The 22691-nt window shown below is 39.9% G+C and overlaps 1 protein-coding gene and 2 long non-coding RNA genes across 25 annotated transcripts in view; 2 read left to right on the top strand and 1 right to left on the bottom strand.

Moving 5' to 3' along the window:
* Positions 1-22691, top strand: part of neo1a (neogenin 1a) — a 216798-nt gene that overhangs the window by 54362 nt on the left and 139745 nt on the right. The gene's annotated exons all lie outside the window — the stretch shown is intronic.
* Positions 18588-19738, top strand: LOC111947059 (uncharacterized). Its single transcript, XR_002872856.2, has 2 exons — positions 18588-18724; positions 19466-19738. It is a non-coding gene; the product is annotated as an uncharacterized LOC111947059 (long non-coding RNA).
* Positions 19745-21062, bottom strand: LOC111947058 (uncharacterized). Its single transcript, XR_002872855.2, has 3 exons — positions 20926-21062; positions 20162-20241; positions 19745-20083 (listed from the first exon to the last, which is right to left on the bottom strand). It is a non-coding gene; the product is annotated as an uncharacterized LOC111947058 (long non-coding RNA).

Raw genomic sequence — 22691 nt, 5'->3', positions numbered from 1 at the left:
CTGGCTGGCAGCCAGGAGTGCCCCATGCTGCAGACAATACCCACCTGTGTTAGGCAGAGGGAGTGAGTGAACGAAGGCACACACACATGCACACAAATACACACACCAAGCCAGTTATTTTGTGCTCAAACAACCAGACTGTGGCTCCCTCCCCCTCTGTCCTCGAGCTCTCCAAATGTCTATCAACAGGCTCCGGCTCTTGTTTTGTCTTGTTGTGCTGGACACTAACGTTTGCTCCGACAGTCTAAAATGAAAAATGGGGAACTGGCGTTAAGGCGGTCTTAGGGTTGCACTTGCGTTGATGGGATGCCCCTCCGCCAAAGCCAGGTAGACCCCTGCGACCCCTCCACAGAGATGCCGTAGGCTAGAGGGGGGTGAGGGGATGGAGACGAGGGGGTCCCTGGGGGTCCTTACTCTCTCGTTACTGCGGAAAGGCTGCCTCTGCCAGGGGGTTACTATGGAAACACTATTTGATTCCTGCAACAATGCAGGAGGACACCCCCCCCCCCTACATACACACACAGAGTATTCTCCTCCTTCTCTTAGCCACACATCCACCCAATTTTACACTAACCTGCTTATGAGGCCTTCTTGATTGGATGATTACGCTGCAACTCTGGTAGAGGCTGATGATATCATGGTGTGTGAAAGGTGATTTTTCTGGAAAATGATGCCCTTAAATCAATTCTTACGTTACAGGTGATAAGAGTGCAGGTGAGACAAAGGATCCTGCCCTTTACTTGATTTGCATTTATTGAAACTTTGTTAATTTTTTTTTCCATGAATCCCATATTAGTAATCTGTTTGAAGGGCTTTACCATATTTTCTTCTTCATTCGCTCCCAAAACTCTCAGATCTGTGATGACACAGCTGCCATGCAAGGAGCTGCCATGCCATCTCAGGCTAATTAAGATTCAGTGTGTTGCCTGGAGACACTTAGGCATGTGGACAGACAGATCTGAGCGTTGATCTGCCCTTCTTATGATCTGTGGGCCACTTTAGTTACAGCTGCCAAGTGTCTCCTTTAAAACTTCATACGCTTTGGCGTTTCTGATTTTAGAGAAAATGTACCTATCTGATTGGACTTCATACATCTGTTTATTTCAGGATGAAGTGCACATAACTGGAGTTAACTTCATTTGAGATATGACCTTGGTTTAAAAGCTTTCAGTTTATAATGATGATTTCTTGGATTTCAAGAGTAGCTCAGCTGATACAACGTTCACACCGGGCATTTGACGAGCGTCCTTGAACGCTGTAAATGCACAGTCATGAACGTGCATTCTTGAATGTGTGTTTAGCCCATTGTGTTCAGACTGGACTATCAGGATGGGGATTCATCTTTTTTAGCTTTTTTTTTTCCTGTTTTATTAGTGCATGTTCGCCACCGACAGTTGGAGGAGGGTTGGTGCGAATAACGAAGTGATGCAAATCTCCCTCCGGGCTTTTTCTTTCACTGCTCTATTCTGATATATGAAAGACTTGGAGTGAGATAATTGCACAAACTGCAGTTATTAATTTTTCCTACATTATCAATTTTTTTTAACGAATACGGATCCCCGATTGGTCAAAGTTTGACCTGCTTTAACTTTTTGCACATAGAGCCCAAAAACGTTCAAAGAAACTTTAAACATAGAGGCCCAAGGCGTTTATGCGCGTTTTCCTAGACTTTTCATTGAAAATGGTCACTTGAATGCAAATTGCCAAGGGTGGTGTGAGCGTAGCTTGAGATTCTAGTTTGTCATAAAATATCTGCTGTAAATTTGTTTTTGTCTTTCATTACCAATTTTGCTTTGTTGACTTCTTTCATATAAAACAGGGACGATATTTTTAGCTTCTCTTTTGTGATGCTGATTAAGCCATGTGCAAACCAAAGCCCCTCAACAGCAACATACTGTATTTACTTAAGTTGGATCAGACGAAAGGATCTCTTTAAGACTGCTGCTGCAAAGTCTCCTACTCTGACAGTTTAAATGCTTCGTGCTGTATAAATATGTAGGGCTTATTGATCTGTAGAGTGAATCTGAGAGAAAGATGTCAAGACAACAAGTCTGTTTTCAGAAAGCTTTATGCCTTCGTGCATCTCAGAATGCAGAACTGAGGGTGGAAGAATGGCGTTTGTTTGTTGGAAGCAGCTTGTGTACTGATGTGATCCAGACCTTTTTAACCATGAGAATGCCCTGGCTGCCTGGTCCTTTGTGTTTTTTGTGTGCATCTGAGATTTACATGCTTCGTGGATAGGGGCACATACAACAGCAATTGTGGGATCAGAATAACTACTCATCACAGACAGGAAGATGAACGTGCTGATTTTTATCCTTAAATTTGAGAATTGCTATGTTGCCTTCAAACGGCTGATGAAAAGGAGTTTTTTTGTGTGCTTTTATCACTACCATGTGTTCAGATTGAGACATGTTAGCTCAGGAAAAGTCAGTTGAAAGTTGTGATCTTTATTCCCCCTGTGAGCTGATGAAACAAATCTGCGGTAATGTATTCTGAGAAAACAGACCAAAAAGTTAATTTCTAAGATTTTCTTTACTGCTGGAAATCCCTGAGTTTGCACAATGTAAAAAGGGGGGCCATATGCCCATAGCACATCCTATGGTGCACCCAGTTCCTAAGACCAGAGTGTGGGCAGGAAATGCCATATTTTCCTCCAAGGATGGTGAGATCATGTGCTGGCCCCCAGGGCGTAGACACATGGCTCTAGGCTGCCTTGTTCTCTTGGCCTGTCCTTTGCTGTCCTGCTGTCAAGACAAGCTGTACACCTCTAAGAACTGTTTGAACCTTTTCTTCCTGGATTTTCTTACTCGTGTTCAAAGCCGAACACTGGAACACAGATCACACCAAAAAGGAAATAGGGACACATGGCTAATGTAGACATTAAAGGTAACCATATAGCTGGGGCAAAATGGCTGTTCTCTTTTGTACTGCCAAGTGGGAGTACCACTTAGTCATGTTTGCCACATTTTCAGGTTGAAACCAGAAGTATTGCCTTTATCCTGGCTATGGTGGGATGGCCCTTGCCAACTGAACAGGGCCCCTTAATATGATTACACACGATTATGGCATTGTGTGCAAAGAGCCAAGACCAATTATCACCCTTGCCTTTCAACAGCGCAGCCACTCCTAGGCTCCTTTTGGAAATGCAGAAAGAATGGAAGGAACAGAGCTCGAGCTTTCAGACCAAGCCTAAAGCTGAGGGATGGCTTATGCACAGGATTGTCATTAAGTCAGTCCCTCCAGGGTTTCAGGATGTTGCGATCATCGCACCAATTCGTCAATTTCTACCAATTCCTACCCCTTTTTCTGAATACAGCAACTTCATCATACACCACTACTTTGTTGCAACTTTGGTCAAAAGCTCTTATTTTGAAGAAGCTCTGTTGTGAATCAGAGCGAAATTAATGCAGAAAAAGATGTGGGAGATTGTATATGGCTTTGTGTGGATTTAATAAAAGTTGTGTGGACTAAAAACTAAAAGTTTTTTACCACTTTATAAGGCACACTTAAAAACTCTTAATTTAAAAACAAAAAACAAAAAAACAAGTGCGCCCTAAAATCCAAAGTGCCTTAGATATGGATTATTTCTGGCTGTTGTCAGTGTGTTTTTTTGCTGATCTTTCTTTTTTTTCCCAAGTGGCAAATCACGTTGGGCGTTATTGCAAATACACTAACCCAGCTAGTGTTTAGTTGATTGGTTTGGAGGGTTGGGACTTAGCGTAGTCACAGTAATATTTGTTTTAGTGGTAGGTCTAAAACATATTTGGGGGCTTGTCCGGGATATGAACTTTTTAGATATGAAGTTTTAGTATTATTGTTAACGCCGTTAAGAAAGTCTGACTGACTGACAGATTTATCTTTGACTCTTCCCTCACTTAATACGCCTTATAGTTCGGTGCGCCTTATTTAAGACACAATTTCGAAAATAGACCATTCATTAACAGTGCACCCTGCAGTGGGAAAAATACAGTAAACTGAAATATTTGTTTTTTCTGTACAAAATTTAAGACATTTCGGACAAAATTAAACTTTTTAATATGAATACGATAGCATTTTTGTGTAAAATTTACTAAGTATGCCACTGTTATACAGTTGTTAATTTATATCAGGAAAAAACAGTCCTAAATTTAGATGTTTTCTGCCACTCAAACATAAAAACTGTCCACAAGATCCTGTGGGAACTGTTAGTTTTTCAAAAGAATTGAGCATTAGAGAGAAATAGGTTAAAGTGAGAGTTTTAGTCAGACTGAAGTCAAAACCTCAAACCACAGAAAAAAACACATTTTCTCCAATTGTACCTTTTTATTTGATGCATTTTTAAGAATATTTTATGTGCTGGGTTAGAGTAGTGGGGATTTTGCTGTCTTTTTCAAATGTTTCCATAATCATAATCCCTTATTAGAACTGGTCCTTCATTACCTTGTGCTCTTTTCTCCTGACAGGAAATCAAATGGTGGGAGATGAAGGTTTTCTCCTTGCGTCCCACTTTGCACGTCTTGCATCATTTACATGAAATAGTCGAGCTATTTTTGTCAAATTACTGTCATATTTCCACTTTTTTTAAAGTGTAAAACCCATCAACGGCATCCCTCATCAAAGGTGGAGCTGAAGTGAGCGTAAGGTCCTTTCAGGGGTCGAACGAAGCCATTAAAATCCCCCCAGGTTTCACTGTTTGAGTCTTTCCATGTTGCATGCATCAGTCATTAAGAGATGGAGAGACTTGAGTCGGATCCATTGCCTGTGTATGAGAACTGGACCGAGAGACTGTCATGCTGTCGTGTTCCAAACAGGAACCTGCCAGCTCCAAAAATCCAAAAACCCATAGACTTCTATAGAGAAACAAACTGCTATCACTCAGTCATTCTATTTGTCATAGTAACCATTCTTGCTCTAATACCCATTTAAAACTTGTGGCCTATTAACAAGCTCACTCCTGATTGTCAAGAGTGGTTCCCAGAGAAATTATGACTTGGACCAACTCTGACCAATCACTGCATGCTCTCAATTTCTAGTTTCCTACATGGCGACATATGTACCACAAAAGAATGGCGACTAAATTGGCTTCATTTGTGTGGAGTCGAATGTAAGTCATTTTTCAATAGGTGATGTCACACTCACTCAGTCCAGTTATCATACACATTCAATGGTTTTATCACACTCTACTCATTTTTTGTCAGTTTATTGACATTGAATGGATGCTCTTTTACACTACAGGATAACAAGGACATATTTAACTTATTGGTACATCCAATGTCAAGTTTGGGAGATTTTATAGATGAAAGCAACATCTAGTGCAGTTGATTTTGATTGGATGAAGACTCTAATTCCTTATGACCAACAGTGTGGAATACGTTCATTTCTTTCTAAAGCAGTGCCCTTAAAATCTACTTTTGTGTGTGTTTGTGTAGCCACACACACGATTTGTGAGCCACCTGCAGCAGAGTGTGGACCTGTTCTCTCCCAGTGAAGATAATTTCGCTTTTCACTGTGGGCTCGTTCCAGTGGCCAGTGTTTCCTCGTATCACTGCAGCACAGCTGGTCTCTCCGCGTGCACGTCCGGCTCTCCTGTGGAGCTCCCCCGTTTAATCACAGGATCTTTTGCGTGGAAAATTAAGTCAATCCAGTTGGCTCCACAGCAAGCGGATTTTTTGCCCGCATTGTGTTTACATACAGGACAGGTGTGGATGTGAACTGCTCCGGGTTTTACATGTAAACCCACATTGAGCATGTCATCACAGCGAACATCAGTGTGAATGAGAAGCAGGTGAATGTCCTGACATGGTCCCCATAGGCATGTAAACAATGGGATGGAGTGGCTCTTACACTTCAGTCAGCAGCATGCTGACTTTTGGTAAACCTTCAGCCTACAAGACATAAATATTTAAACCAGAGGAGACAAGACGCTATTGGATGAGAATGGCTGTAAAATATAATTTTTTTTCACATTCCTTTAGGTCATTCATACCAAACCATGAACAAATTGATTTGAATCAATAGAAGCATAAGAAAGCATGTGACCTTTTATCATCTGTCAGTCATCATCATCAATCATCAGAGTCTGAAACGATTTATGAACTGACCAATCAGATGACTTAATAAAAGTAGGTGGTGGCTTCTGGCCCCCGCATTCAACGTTTTAAACGTTTGATTAACAAATTCTGGTTTCAATGGGAGGGGTGTGGACGTCCTACAAGCTCATTCCTGATTGGTGAGAGAGGTTGCCATAGAAACGATGGCTCGGATCAGTGGTTAATGATTAGCTCCAACATGTTTGATTGCAAAAAAGGATTGGAAAAGTCATTTTTTCTGTGCGTGACATCACACTTACTCAGTCCAGCTCTCATATAAAGTCAATGTTATGGACCAGTTTGTATTTGTATAAATATAGAATCTGCCATCAACCTGCTAACCTGCTCAGACTGAATTCCTTTCAGGTGATGTCTTTTTAAATTCTTTTAAACAATTTTTCAGTTTTATTTATCTTAGTCATCTGTTTAGCCGCAGAATTCTATTGTTTAAATTGGCAGTATCTGAATTACACTCTTTGTGACCGTCTTTATTGGTAGTAGTAGTTTTTTTAAAGAAAGTATGGATTTTGTGAATTTTGCGTGAATACATGGCTGGAAATTCACAAAGAAATAGCTCTTTGGGGATGAACGGAAGAGCTGTAGGATTGTTTAGGGGTTATCGGAACTGGCCCTGGCTTCATTCAATTTTGTTTTCTAACGTGCTTTAACCTGGAAGTCGAAAAGGTTGTCTTCTACTTGCTTGTTCAGTACTGTGATTATTTGCCATCGTTTATTTTGTTTGACGTAAATTCACAGTTGATTTACAGTGATTATTATTCCACATCACAGCTTCTCTGGATAACCAAACCAACAATGTCCCAGCATTGTTTTGCCGCTGCAGCCGGTGTCTGTGTGGGGCACACACTAAGGCACACATTCACTCACAGCTCTCCTGCTACAGGAGCCACTTGTATATTCATACATTCATGGCTTGCTGCTGTGTGCTTCATGAAAAAAACACGTAGTCCCATCGCAGGCGCCTCAGTCCTGTGCTGGGGATTATCCGGGTGCAGGGCCGGTGAGCTCCCCTCCGGTTGCCGCTGTTTGCCCCCGGTGCCGCGTACACGAAACCCTCATGGGGAAAGTCTGCGCTGCGCACAAATCATTACTGCTCATCAGCTGCTGACACTCAGCCACTTATTTACTCAGCAGCTTGGCTGAGACTCCACCAGGCATGCACACATAATTAAAGCAACATACATCTTTTTACATGAGGAGTCTATGAAAAGCGGTTTGAAAAACGCTTGTTAGCGGAGCAGTGCGTTTTAATTTGTCACCGACCTCAAGCTTCTTGTGTACAGGTTGTAACTTCAAAGTTGACTATGGCAGTTGGTGTGTGCATGCTTTTTATTTATCTGACAAGTGAGCACTGATGTCACAACGGGTTGCTTCTGCAAAAAAAAAAAAAAAAAAAAAAAAAAAAGCCATCCTTGTCTCACATCTAACAGTGAATTATTTATATTATATGCTGACGTTGAAAATGCATGTTCAAATTCCCGCCTGCACATTTTGCTGCCATATTAAAGTCAGCAGTGCTGAACTCTCCTCATAAGGGGAGGGGGTTTGGATGAGATTTCTCTGAAATAGATTATACCTGCTTATGACACATTGAAAACACAAGCTGGTTACGCTCAGTGGGTGACTGTTTACTCCACGTCAAGCAGATAAGAGGGACTTTCAGCTCCACTGCGATCAAATCTGCCAGAGGACAAGTCAGTGTCAAGTTCTCGCCATCTCTGCTTCCTGTGTTTTTATCGTGAGAGCTGCTGATAGACGGAGCGTTTGAGGTGGGGGGTTTTGAGGGAAGCTGCTTTTGATGGCTTCCATCTGTTGCTTTCACAGGTTCTTATACACATGCACACGTGCCACGGGATTGCAGCGCAATAGAGTAGTGCAGTCAATGAGGACGCAGGAAATGGGATTCATCTATGTAACTCCACAAAGTCTGAGGCGTTCCAGCCCCTTTCCGATAGGACTCTTTGTGAGTTGAGCCCTGACAAATTGATTCTGATCATATGGTGTGATGCAGAGCACAGTTGAACCAGCGCTACTGAAAGAAGCGCCTTTCATCCTTCATCAAGTCTGGAATTGCAACAAACTCATTAGTTGACTCCGATTTGCTAATGCGAGATTTTAAATGAATCTCAACCCGACATAACCTTCACAAATGCCATTTTTTTCCACTGCAAACGAATGCAATTCAACAGGTTTTTTTCAGCAAATGAGCCTTTATGCTACAGCAGTGTGATACTTTTTTTTATCACTTTCCCTGAAATAATTATGCTTTTATTTTACACATCATGTTTTCTAAAAATAAACTGGAATGGTGTTGCACTGCCATGATGATGCAGCTATAAAAAGGTGAAGACAAATTAAATTAAATATTAAATAAAATCCATACATTTCCTTCAAACACACCGTGTAAATCAGGCATGTCCAAAGTCCAGCCTATGGACCAAATGTGGGCCCTTTTGTGACGCTTTGTGGCTCATTTCTAAAATGTTGACTGTAAACAAAATGAAAGATTTGTTTCTCTAAATAAAACCACATTGGTTAGTACTTCTGAATAAGATAACTATGTTCTCTTCCTGTGCAAACGAGGTACACTTAGATGTTTACAGTAAGCATTTAATCATGAATAATATGGAACATTTCACATGAGCCCAGATTTAATTTTGACAAAAGTTTTTCTTTTTTCCAGACAGACTTTTACTTTATGCATTTTCAGGTCTTCAAAAACAATGTAAGTTTGGTAAACAGTAAGTTTGGTAAAAAAAAAAAAAAAAAAAGACTTACATGAATTTCTGTTCTATGTAAAGTATCCTATTGTAAAAAAAAAAAGTTTTATGAAATAGTTCATTAGCCTTTAATGTTAAATATTTGGGTTCAAAATACAGGTCCCCTCACCAAATCTCACTAAAAAAAGTTTGAACCCCCTTGTAAATTCATTATTAGAAATGTTAATCCATGTTTTGCATAAATTCACCAACATTCATAGCTGGTTCTGGAGACTGAATCTCTGCTTTTTCTGAAAAAAAAAAAAAAAATTCTCTGTTTTTGCTTGAATAGATTGAAGGCAAACACGTTTAATTCAGCACGGATAACACAAACTCACAATGACATTAGTGGAGTTGTCTGCTGTAAATTTTTGTACATTCTCATATCTTGGCCTCACAGCAGAAAGAGCCGGGCTCTCTGTCTGGTTGCCACATCGCTGCCTCCTCTTCCCCACCTGTAATATGATCGACATTTGCATCCACAACTGCCAGGGAAGCTCCTTCCGTCCGTGCAGACAGGACTGAGAGCAGAGATAAGCTCACTCTATAATTAGTGTTCAGGCTATGCTGGGCAGGAAAAAGAAAGAAAAAGCCCTGCAGGGCTCGAGCGTGCAATGGGTAGCAACACAGGTCATAAGCATGTATTACTGACAGACTCAAGCTTCCGTGACCGGGACTGTTGTGGTGATGAGATGCCTTTTTGATATTTCTGCCACACTTCACCTCACATTTTGCCACTGGTGCCACAGCATCCTCCTGCCTCTTTTGATGAAGTTTCCCCTTCAGACAGCAGCACAGGCTTCCCACTCAAGGTGTAGCACAAAGGAGAGAAAAGCTGCGAAAAGTGAAACAAAGGTTCAAATAAAAGCTGTCACAAATGAACAAAAGCAGGCATTTAGCTTGAAAATCACAGGAAAAAATTACTTAGTGCATTAAATCCGTGTTTAGAGGGTTTTAAACCTTTAATATCTTCTGCATTATCTGGTTGAATAAAGGAAAACCTATAGATCTTTCTGAGCGTTTGTCAGTTTAAATGAAATGAATATTTAATTTGACAACTCTTTCACTTACTTTTATACACAAATTGTTTTGCCTTTTTTATGCCTTTTTAAAGGGTATTTAATCAATCTCTGGTGTTGGGTTTGGTCAAATTGACCCCAAGGTCCCGTGTGGAAAAATATACTTGGGTCTTACATAGGAAAAAAAGTATTTTAACAAATTATTCACTAAAATAAAAGCTATGGAGTTTTAAAATTCTTTTTAATAAAATTTTTGCAAAAGAGGAAAAAAAAAGCTACATTTTGGACTAAATACTAGACGGGGGCCATTTGACCCCTTACAACACAACAAGCCTTTTCAATGAGGGTTAGGTCTCCAAAGCTTTTAATTTTACAAGGAAAAAATAAGCTTAAATAAGTGTAAGCTCTTAGCTCTTTAGTATTATCTTAAGAGGAGCTTGACATGAACAGGAATGGAGGGATCAAAAGGTGCTGCAGAGAAGAATCTTACCTCAAATTTAGATAAGCTTTAATAAGTTCTTTGACATTAATAATCTTTTTTTCACTTTACATTGGAAAGCTGAGGCATAGACTTGGGTAGGATAGGTTTTGTGACTCACTAGTCATTGAATTTGGATAACGATAAAGACAAATGCAGAAAATTGATGCAATTCTTGACTTTTAAGACATTTACAGCTACGGTTTTTTGATTGATTGCTTGATTGTGATGAAAGAAGTAAAAAAAAAAAAAAAAGGCACTTAAACACATGTCCTTGATGTTCCAAAATTAGAGCCAAATCTTATCTTGGACACTGAGATGCTTCTAGGTCAATAAGGAACCTTCTTAAGCCAAGAAATCAGTGAGCAAACATCAATGCTCCAAGTGAGAGAAAACCTTCAGTGACAACCACTGTCAATGTGGACATTCCCTGCAGAATAGCTGAGGATCATCATCAGGCTTTTGAGTGTACAGAGCGTCGTAAACCTGCAGACATCAGCATGTGTCCAGATAAATAAATGCATTTCAATTAACAGTCCTGCTAAGCTGAGGGTTCATTAGAGGGATGGGCTTCTAGCTGAACTTCAAAGTGGAATTTGTTAATAGGAAAGTCAGAGACTTCAGTGGAGGCTGTGGTTATATTGGTCAACGTTTGAATCGTCATTACATTTTTCCAGGGAAAACCCCATGCCACAAAGTTCAAACTAGCATCGTTGAGTCTGTTGAGTAGTGTGGCAGCAAGAGTCTGACCCTAATTAAAACCTCCCATAGCTGCAGACAGAACTAAAACGGTTTTTACAATCTATTTAAAGATATTTTTACATGCAGAATATTTGATGTTTTCAGATGATTTAAAAAGGAGATGCTGAAAGTGTTAGTCCAAAATGTTGTGGAATAGTTATTTTTACTTGAAAAAAAAATCAATTACTGTGTTTTTGTCTCAGTTGAAGTGTAAACATCCATTTAGACTCTAAACCAGATTAAACTTTATAAAAAGCTATTCTCTGAGTGTTTTGCATTAATTTATTCAGATTATTAAAGCAGCTGTTTCCTATTTCATACCAGATTTCTGTGATTTATCACAGTGATCTGGTGACATTGTGGCTGCTCTTTTTATTGTCTGTTTAGTCCAGAGTGATTCATAGAAGACCCTAGGGGAGGGGTATCCAGCCCCACCTCCAAAATATCAATTTGGCTAGGGTGTGCAATCAGAAAAAAGCTAACTGTTGTCCAGTTTCTGACTAAACACTACTAATCTCGGTGATCAGAAGTAAGGATTGCTGGAAACAGCCCTGCAGGGTTAGATTCTCACTGGGCTGCAGCAATTTACATCTATTAGAGACACAAAATTGTGAGAAAATGTAGCAAATTGCCAGCAGTTTTCCCTTTAAAACTGCAGCAAGCTAGTGTTTTACACAACAATTTAGGCAGAAACACAACCCCTGCATGGATTTCATGAGTGTTAATGTGGCACTGAAATGTCACATTTTTGCCTGGAGTCACAGTTTAATTTTCCCCAACCACTCACAAAGTTGTCTTGCATTTGTTGCACTTCTTGACCTCGAGACGTGTAATCGAGAGCCATCATGGACAGGTTTGGGAATGGAAAAAATACTATTAACTAGAGTCCCTTGCATACCTTTTTGAGCATTCTTAACCCTTGTGCTATCCTAGGCACTTTAACATTGGGAGTTGGGTCATCTAGACCCACTAGACAGTGCTCTGAACCTTTTTTCTTAAATGATTTGTGATCTTCACTGGTGTATTACATGAAATCTTTCCACCTTTATCCGCCTTTGTCATGGTAGGGAGAACACGTCAATGTAAGGATCAGGTCATCTGGACCCCTTAGGATAGCACAAGGGTTAAAGGTCATTGCCATGAGAGCACAGCCATAAAACTCATGCATACTGAGAATACGGTCAATTGACTCTATATGAGAACTGGACGGAGTGAGTTTGACGTCACTCATAGAAAGTGGTTTACTTCCGGTTCTAACCAACAATTTAGTTGCCTTTTTTTTTTGCAATATGGACATGTTGGAACCCGATGGCGTCAGTAATTAGTGGTTGGTTTGAGTCGATTTGAGTCAGTATTTCTATGGCAACCACTCTTGCCAATCAGGAGTGAGCTTGTTGGACTTTGGGAGAATCTCTCAATCAAATATTTGGAACGTTCAGTGTGAGACCACATACTTTTTATTGAGGCATCTGATTGGTTTAATCCATGACTTGCACTACAGAATAATATCATGAAAAAAAGGATTTGGAAGAACTTGTTAAAAAAAGGTATCTGAGCAAGAATGGTGATTCTGACAAATGGAATGACTGAGCAAAAGGTGTTTATTTCTCTGTAGAAGTCTATGGAATTTCGGCCTTTTTGGACCAGCGGTAACTTCCTGTTTGAGGGGAGAGAGGTCACTCAGTCCAATTCTCTCATACAGTCAATGGATACAACTGCAGATTTAATGTTCTTCCCTTTATTAAATCCTTTCCTGTTGCTATTTTGTTACACGCACACACATTTAATGGTCTTCAATGCTACCATGAGTGACAGTTTTTCATATTTTCTGACTCTGTTAGGACTACTGTAATGTCATCATGTCAGTCCAAACAAAAGAACATGTCAACTAGGCAACCATCTTCCTCCAGTTTATATATTTGTGCAGTGAACCCCAAAGCTGTGCGATATTTGTTTTCCTCACTTGTCACGAAGGAGTTTGTTTCTGATTTTGTGTTTGTCAAGAAAGGTTTCAATTCCAGACCGTTTTGTTTCTGTTGGTTCGACCTCAACGGTCTCCATTAACAGCTGTCACCTCAACTTCTGCAGCATTCCACCCCCTTAAATTGTTCTTGAATTGCAATTTAATCTCCCCCCTTCGTGGTGTTTCATGTTTAAAATGGGAATCTGCAGCGTGTATGTCCGTGTGAACTGGCACGCTGTTTGACATAAATTGGAGCTAAACTCTCCAGAAAAAAAGAAAGAAATGCTGTTTTTGACTTCAAAGGCTTGTTTTTTTAAGATGAAAGCAATGATATCTACATGGCCTCCGTGCCTCACACTGCCTCTTTATTTTGTAATCTAACAATGCCCCCCAGTACAAACACTTAACCCTCATAACCACACTTAAACACTATTATTACTGCATGGTCTACAGGAGCCGGTTTAGCTCGTGCTGGTTTGCGGCGCCTTCCGTCCGTGAAACCCGGGTTCGACTCCAGGCTGTTCCCTGTTCCCTTCTCTACCTCTGTGCCGGTCCCAAGCCCGGTTTGAGAAGGTTGCGTCAGGAAGGGCATCCGGCGTAAAACATTGCCAAGTTTACCATGCGACTTGTTCGCTGTGGCGACCCCTGATGGGAAAAGCCGAAAGAGAAACATTACTGCATGGTCTACAGAAAGCGCCCCCCCCTCTCTCAAATCTGTCTTGGATTTATTGTGTTGAGTTATTTTAAGGGTCTGCACTTTTAAAAAAAAAAAATGTGTTGGATGGGTAGCATCCGGTTTCAAGTAAAATAGTAATTGACTCCCTCCCAGGGTTGGCTTGAAGGCTTTGATCTTTCCCGTACCTCTGTGTTAAATGGTTTCCTCTGATTTACTGTGAACATGCAGCCACTGGCTTTTCTTTTATCAGCAGCCCGCTAACAGCGCTTTGAAGCCATAAAACACTCCAAAAGGAACAAAAAAAAAGGGGGTTACGGGAAGAGCTGGACTGCTCCTGTGTGTGTGTTTAAGGTTGACAGGGTTTCGGTTCAGAAAAGGTCCCTTGTAATTGGCGATAGTCTAGAAACTGGTCACCATGAAGGAAAAAATAGGCAATGATTAGCCAGAGTAATAGTCTTTAATGGTTCATGGGGGGTTTGAAAGTTGGAACTATGACTCAGCTCCTGTAATTAGTAGACTTTTGCATGCTGATGCTTATCTTAACGAGAGCAGAAATGGAGATTTTCTTGAGTGTTTTTGTGACTGGGTTCAGTAAAGGGCATGTGGCTTATCGGACACAGATTGGCCACATTTGGCCACTCAAATAAGCCCAACGACTGAGATAAGGACAATGGCTACTTCAGTGCCTTGTCATAAAGCTAGAATCATCTCAGAATGGTTTCTTGAACATGGCAATGAGCTCACTGGACTCAAATGTTCTCCACAGTCACCAGATCTTAACCCAATAGAGAACCTTTGGAATGTGGTAGAACCGGAGATTGGCATCATGGATGTGCAGCCGACAAATCTGCAGCAGCTGTGTGATGCTGTCATGTCAATATGGACCAAACCTTCTGAGGAATGTTTCCAGTACCTTGTTGAATCTATGCCACTTAGGATTAAGGCAGTTCTGAAGGCAAAATACTAGCAAGGTTTCCCTAACAAAGTGGCCAGTAAGTGTAGTTGGGATATGAAATTTGTCAGACCACAATGACTTATAAGTCTGTTTAAGTTTTACTCATAGCACCCTATTTTGTTTTATGCTCCAGTGATTAAAAAAACCAAAAAAATGTCATAAAAATGTCAACAGTCAAGGTCAAAATCGGCAAAGAACCAGAGTTTGTAACCTAATGCTGATAAATTGCCCAGTGTTTGACTGTGCGAGGCATACAGGATTACATCGATTTTCTTGCCTTTCTGTGTATATACGTTTACGTGAGGGAGTGTGATAGCAAAAACAAAAAAATAAAGAAATCCGGGGGGCAAGAGAATGCAATATTGTGTTTCATTAAAAAATCTATACTATATCTCATTACAGCCTCATGATTTTCTTGTGCGTCAAGCTTGGCGGGGAAGGGGCGGGGCCTGTCGGCGGTAAGATAAATGTGCTTTCCTGTCTCAGATGACCATCTCATCTGCAGTTGTTCATGGAGAAAGGAGGAACCGCTCGGCATGTCAACTACTTCCTGACCATGTTTGACCACCGCTCACAGTGTTTACAACCTTATCAGATAAAAACAAAACACCCAGAATCTGGAACAGATTTCTTTGCATTATCTTTCAAGCACTCAAGTTTTCGGAACGCCACCAGCAGCCAAACTGCTGCGCAGATTGTTCACTAAAGATGTTCCCTCTTTCACTCTCTGATTCATATCAGGTTTCAAAACATATTCACAAGTCTTTGTGTTTGTTGAAACACAGCGGTGCTCTGAAGTGTTTTCAGGCCCTATTTGAAAAGTAATTTTGCTCCTCATATTAAAGAGCACTTATAAATAGCTGAATCCACCGTCTGCAGTCGCAGTGAGAATTGCGGCACAATCCGGTAAAGGTTACTCTGATACTCTGTTGACATGAAGTGATGGTTATAACCTTTAGTCCAGTGTTCTGAGGGTCTCCGTCCAAGCCAAAGGAAGGTACCCATTTCTTGCATTTTATTTCCCAACCCTTCACTGAGACAATATTTATGAATTGTACATCTACTGTATACTCACACCACCCCTGCAGCAGCTCCCATCATTAGCCTGTCTACACTGCCATTGTCTCAATGGACCAATCCTTCATCTTGGATCTACAGGGAAGCAAATTCAGAGGAGGATTTGGAGCCTCAATCAGTGCTGGTTAATTATCGCCACTGCATGAACTGAGAAATGGGTCCCTGTCTAGTTAGTCCCTCTGGATATTTGTTCATCGTCACTCTTTCGGAAGCTCTGCCTTGAATTCCTTTAAAAGGCTGTTTTTCTCTACTTAGTGTTTATTCGTTTAAACATCAGTGGGAACAAGTGATTTATTTGCAAAGTTGAAGGAAATTCTTAAAGGTGTCAATCAAACTGAAAACCACATTGATTATGTACAACAAAGAAGTGCAGCTGTAGGAATTATTGAGGAGTTGCTTAATTTGTGTTTGACCATCACAGCAGTCAAGTTGCACAGTTGGATCTTTGGAGAATTCTTCTTGATAAAAAAAAAACAAAACACTATTTGTCAAAGTTGTACAGCAATGAGAACCATCCCATTGGACCTGCAAGCAACTCTCTTCAGTCCGTCGTTTGTTTGTTCTTTGATGGCCCAGACTAGGGCGGCATGAAATGAGGAAAACTTGCAAAATAATTGGTCGGTATTGTGACGATAGGAGTTGTATGAACAAATAGGAAAACAAAAAACTTAAACTCCATATGACCATCGTCAGCATAAACGGGTTCCATTTGGTTGGTCAACAACGTGAAGGGTTACGTCTGATTAGCCAAATGCGTAAAGGGCTTTAATAGATTCGTTTAATACTACAAACTGCCACAGAATTGTAAAGGTATGTGTGTAAACATTTAAGGCAGCCATTTAACGCAGTTCATGCCTTCTTTTGCAATTTGCATATCGCACAGGTGGATATCTCTATGACGAGACACAAATGGTCAAATGATGGTTACATGCATCTTCAACATGAAGTCTTTGCTTTGTGATATCTGTTTTAAAGGCTCCAGGGTGAGAAAGGCTTTAAATCGTTTTTTGGTTGTAGTTTGTGTAAGATTAAGTCAATGAAATATTATTTCCTCAGAGAAGGTTTGCTTTTTCTTGTGTTCATGTCAAATATGCCTGTTTTTAACTGGACCAGCATTTGAGGCTCATTTATTTGCCAAAACTTTAAACGTCTATGATACACCAGAGTGCCCACATGTCTGTCTGGTTATTTAAATGCTGTGAAACAGCAGCCAAATAAGAGAGATGTCATTATTTCTGTCTATAAAACTGGAGGAGCCACTCCAGATCGTCCACTTAATGCCTCCAAGAGTTCTGTTACCCTCCACTGATGGGGAGATCCAGTAAAAAATGTAAAAGCATTTTAATCAAAACTGAAAGTACTTTTCCCAATTAGATTGTCTCCAAATTACCTGCAAATTATTTAGTTTTTCATATTTGTGTTATTGCCTCATGTTTCTTGGATAAACATGATATTATGCAACATTATTCAGAACCTTTCTTTTAGCTACTCTTGGCAGATTTTGTTAAAAATTCAGCTTTGGAAAATTCGTAATAATTAATTATAATCTACATGTTTTAGTTTTTTTGGAAAGGTATTTCAGTTTTTTCACTTGGATTGGTTTGTGTGGTCTGGTTTTATATATCGCACCCATGAACATTCATTCATTCATTCATTCATTCATTCATTCATTCATTCATTCATTCATTCATTCATTCATTCATTCATTCATTCATTCATCTTCTTCCGTTTATTCCCTTTCGGGGTCACAGGGCTGTTGGAGCCTATCCCGGCCACTTGTGGGTGAAGGCAGGGGACACCCTGGACAGGTTGCCAGTCTGTCACAGGGACCCATAGAACAATGCAGCTCACTGGATCATAATTGTTGTAAAATGCCCTCAAAACATCATTTAAAATGTAAAGAAATAGGTCATAACCCTACCAATATATAATTTGAAAAACTATTTTACATCTTGTGGCGAAGATTTTGACTTTTTTTTTTAAGGAAACGTAACATCTATTTTTTTTAGGAAATGTCAAGCAAGTTGGGTATTTGCCCGTGGCTTTGCCAGTGGCTTTGGCTTCAACTCTGTTTAAGGATCTCAGAAAAATGTGAGATAAAGCATTTTATTAACTGGCAGTTGAGAATTAGTTTAACGGTAGGCTCTTTATTTAGTTTTCCCCTCAGATTTTTTTTAAATGAGCTAAAGTTTCCAAATCTATTCTGACGAAGGCATTTTTGATCAATTATTTAGAAGAAACCTTAAGAAATACTCAAGACTTTTACAGGCTTTAAAGACCCACTGCGAGGAAATTTATGGTTTTAAATTGTTCTTTCAGCATTTTTTTTAATGATGGAGGACATATATAAAGAAAATAAAAGTTCCATGGCTGAGCTGGCATCTGGATCAAAACTGTACGTCTGCATAGCTCCAATGCTACTTGCCATTTTTGTTGCACTGGTAAATGTTAGGTTGGCTGTGTGAGTGGCTATAAGCTATGGAAGAGAATGTAAACAATGAGATCTCAGTCAGGGGGAGGGGAAGTGAAGATGGGGTTGCTCCACGCCAACTATGGTGTCAAAATAGAGCCTAAAGTATTGCGCATCAAAACAGTAAAACCGCGCATCAAAACCCCAAATCTGCGAATCAAAATGCATAAATTGAGAACCAAAACCCACAATTTGCAACCAAAAGCCTTTCCCCAAAGCACAATCCTATTTCTCAGCTGCCGATTTGTTTTCTCGCCATTCTGAAATCCTGTTTTTGAGTTGCAGTTTTATTTTGAAACTGTCTTTTTGAGTTGCGCTTTTATTTTTTGAGTTGCGCTTTTATTTTTTGCGGTTTTGATTCTAAAACCTGTCGACACGTAAAAACAGCGACATGTCAGTCAAGGGGAGGGGAGGCGGGACATCCCTGATATCCAGAAGCTCATTGGCTACCGAATAAGACCGAGTCTTACGTCAACAGACCAGTTTAGAATGTGCCGGTAAGTTTCTCATGTTTTTCATATCTTTTACTATATTAAAATATCAAAATTGTACTTTATTTAACCAGAGGACGCCAGCACATTCAGATGAGGAGCTCCCCCAGTAGCTGCTAGTGAAAAAAGATGTTAGAAAGTTAGATGTTGCATGACAAACTATCAGCATTGTTCTCCTGTGTTAGCATGCTAGCTAGCTCAATGCTAGCGGGGTATCCAGCTCTTCTCATGACTTTTGTGGATTAAACAAAGTCGATTTTTTACCACAGTGTCAGGATCGGTCATGTCAACCTGGGAATAATTGCCCGTGGATTGTCACTATGGTTAATCAAATAGTTTTTTAAGAAGTACATTCATGTATATATAAAGTTTTTCAATATTTCCTTAGGGATTACACAGATGGATTGAACAACAAAGCAACATATTGCTGCAAGAAAGTGACACCTTTCCTAGTTTGGGATCAAGTTAATCCCTATTTAAAATAAATAAATAAAAGAAACACAATTTTTATTTGAAGTACCAGAGCAAATTTCCCACAGGTGGGATCAATAAAGTTTTTCTGATTCTGAACTGTATTCCAAAATAATTTTCTCAACCTTAAAGATTGCAGGTTAACACAGGAAGTTACCTTTCACAATATGCAGCTACTGAGTAGCAATTAAGGTGTGTGTGTGTGTATATATATATAAATATATACACACACACACTCATTTTAACTGTCTTAAATACATTTTTCTTTGTGTGCAGGATGCTGTGGACATTGGACGACAGACTAACTTAAACCAGGCAGAGCAGGAAACTGTTGGAGTTGTTGTTCCCTCTGTGGCTTGTCCTCTCTCCTCTCAGACCTGTTCAACCCTTGTGGGACATCAGAAAACCATGGCCAAGACATTAACATTTATGTACTGATCTATGCATGTCATCACAGCAGGATGTAACAAAAACTAACAATGTGAACAGATCTCATCTGCCTTACAAAATACTGCCCCCCTTAAGAAAATAAATGGCTAATAATCACCACTGGTATTTTGTAAAGCTTCATTTTTTAATGTTTGACCATTGAATGTGTTTTGTACAAAAGACTGATGGTTTTGCAAAGATCTTTGAAACACAGAGTCAAGTGCATTAGATTCTGTGAAATTCTGAACCACAATTCAGAGAAATTAAAACAACTGTTTTTAAAACTCCTTAAAAGACTTGAGGTGGAAAAGTCACTGTTTTCGTACAGGCACTAAGAAATGGGAAGCAGACAGTGTGGTCAAAATGGACAACTATTTTAAAGGCTTCTCTTTCAGTTGACAGGAGATGTCTGTGAGCCTGCTGGACAGCCTTTGCATCACACTGGGACGTCTTTGGGGCCTGCATCTGGAAAGAAACAAAAACAGCAAAGTTAATTAACCAAAAAAAGAAGAGAAAAATTAAGATTAAATTTTTTTTCATTACCTTAAAGAAGATGTAGACATCCACGTCGTAGCTGCCTCAGTATTCCTGCCTTTTTTGTTATGGTATGCATAACAACGGCCCTTATAGAAAACAACAAACATTCAGCAATAGTCAATTTTAAAACCACCACCCAATTAAATATACTAATAATTCTATTGATGTCTAATACTGGAATAATTTTAAGTGGAATAAAACACGTTTTTGCTGGTCTGCTACAATTTACTCTGCTCTGGTTCACTCGAATACCGGACTTCTGCCAGTCTGCATAGTGCAGACGCATACATTTTGAATAATATGGCACAGCAATATTGTTTCTCTGTTCAATAATTCCCTCTGTCTGTAAACCCTGAAAAATATTGAGAAACCTTATAGGTTATAACATATTTGATTAACCTTGAAAACCTTATATATACATGAAAGTACTTCTTAAAAAACTATTTGATTAACCATAGTGACAATCCACGGGCAATTATTCCCAGGTTGACATGACCGATCCTGACACTGTGGTAAAAAATCGACTTTGTTTAATCCACAAAAGTCATGAGAAGAGCTGGATACCCCGCTAGCATTGAGCTAGCTAGCATGCTAACACAGGAGAACAATGCTGATAGTTTGTCATGCAACATCTAACTTTCTAACATCTTTTTTCACTAGCAGCTACTGGGGGAGCTCCTCATCTGAATGTGCTGGCGTCCTCTGGTTAAATAAAGTACAATTTTGATATTTTAATATAGTAAAAGATATGAAAAACATGAGAAACTTACCGGCACATTCTAAACTGGTCTGTTGACGTAAGACTCGGTCTTATTCGGTAGCCAATGAGCTTCTGGATATCAGGGATGTCCCGCCTCCCCTCCCCTTGACTGACATGTCGCTGTTTTTACGTGTCGACAGGTTTTAGAATCAAAACCGCAAAAAATAAAAGCGCAACTCAAAAAATAAAAGCGCAACTCAAAAAGACAGTTTCAAAATAAAACTGCAACTCAAAAACAGGATTTCAGAATGGCGAGAAAACAAATCGGCAGCTGAGAAATAGGATTGTGCTTTGGGGAAAGGCTTTTGGTTGCAAATTGTGGGTTTTGGTTCTCAATTTATGCATTTTGATTCGCAGATTTGGGGTTTTGATGCGCGGTTTTACTGTTTTGATGCGCAATACTTTAGGCTCTATTTTGACACCATACAGTCCCGCCCACAGCTCAGGTGCATTTCTAATGAACTCCAGCTGCTCTGCAGAAACTATGTCCTAGAAAATTATTTGTTAATTTATTGTAACATTTTAGCTAAAAACAGCTTAATCATAACTGACTTACCGGTAATCATAAATCACTGGGAATGCTTTAACCCTTGTGCTATCCTAGGCACTTTGACATTGGTTGTGGGGTCATCTGGACCCCTCAAGACAGTGCTCTGAACCTTTTTTCTCCAATGATTTGTGATCTTCACTGGTGTCCATGGATTACATGAAATACTCTTCACCTTTGTCAAGGTAGGGAGAACACGTCAACGGTCATCTTGACCCCATAGGATAGCACAAGGGTTAATAGGTCAAAAGATGATTAAAAAAGGTCATCCTCCATGGGGTCACTTGATTTTCTTTGGGCCTTTCAGTTCTCCATGGAACTGCAGGCTGGTTTTAAACAGAAAGTGAGGGAGAGCCTATAGTTTAGCAGGAAATGAGGCAGCGTAGTTGCATAACAGTGAGGGAAAAGAGGAGAAGGGCAAATATTTCCTTCAGTGTTGTCAAAGACACCTGACACTGAAGGTGGAAGAAGAAACAGAGCAGAGCTGACATGAAATGCTCTGGTTTATTACAAAAACCCATCCCTCCATGTCGATCTATAAAAGTCTAAAAGCCTTCCATTGTTCTTTCATTTGCTGTTAAAGATTGTTTTCATCTTGGCTCGATTCCTTGTTAAAGTCAGAGAGCTAGTTGTCCGCATTGTAAAAAAATAAATATTTATTCTATCATGTAGAAAAAATTCTTTATTGCTCTTGAAAAAAAAGCCCCTTCCAGTATGTTTACTTTCAAAGCCCGGGATTTCCTTGTCCCTGAGTGGAAGCCACTGAAGGAGTTCTGTGGCAGAGCAGTGTTTGAGAGTCTGTTCTGTCTCAAGAGCAGCTCAATAAGGAGAACAGTCAATACAGCTGCTGTCCAACAGCAGGGTGCTGAGGGAAGGGGGTTCGAGTTGAGCCAGGGGTAGAACAGGAAAGAACAGGGGGTCTTTTTGTGGGCGACGCAATGCCCAAAGCTCTGCTGAGAGCCTTACTCTGTAATCATCTTTAGTTTGGAGCAGAACAGAAATCGATCATGCCAATGATTACTTTCACATAAAGGCTTTTTCAGGCCACTGTTGACCAAAAGGAGGCGCTCCTTTTTCCAGCTTTGCCAAACTAGTAAGGAGAAGTTGTGCTCTGCAGTCTGAAAAAAAAATGCAGCCCAACATTGCAATGACAGCAGCTTTTTAGAGAAATTAGGAGGACAAGAAAGAGTAAGGAAACCAAAAAGTGCAAAGATCATTCTAAATCAGGC

The sequence above is a fragment of the Oryzias latipes genome, chromosome 3, assembly GCF_053564925.1.
Source record: "Oryzias latipes strain Hd-rR chromosome 3, Olatipes_Hd-rR_3.1".
Lineage (NCBI taxonomy): Eukaryota > Metazoa > Chordata > Actinopteri > Beloniformes > Adrianichthyidae > Oryzias > Oryzias latipes.
This window is presented reverse-complemented; position numbering and strand designations above follow the sequence as displayed.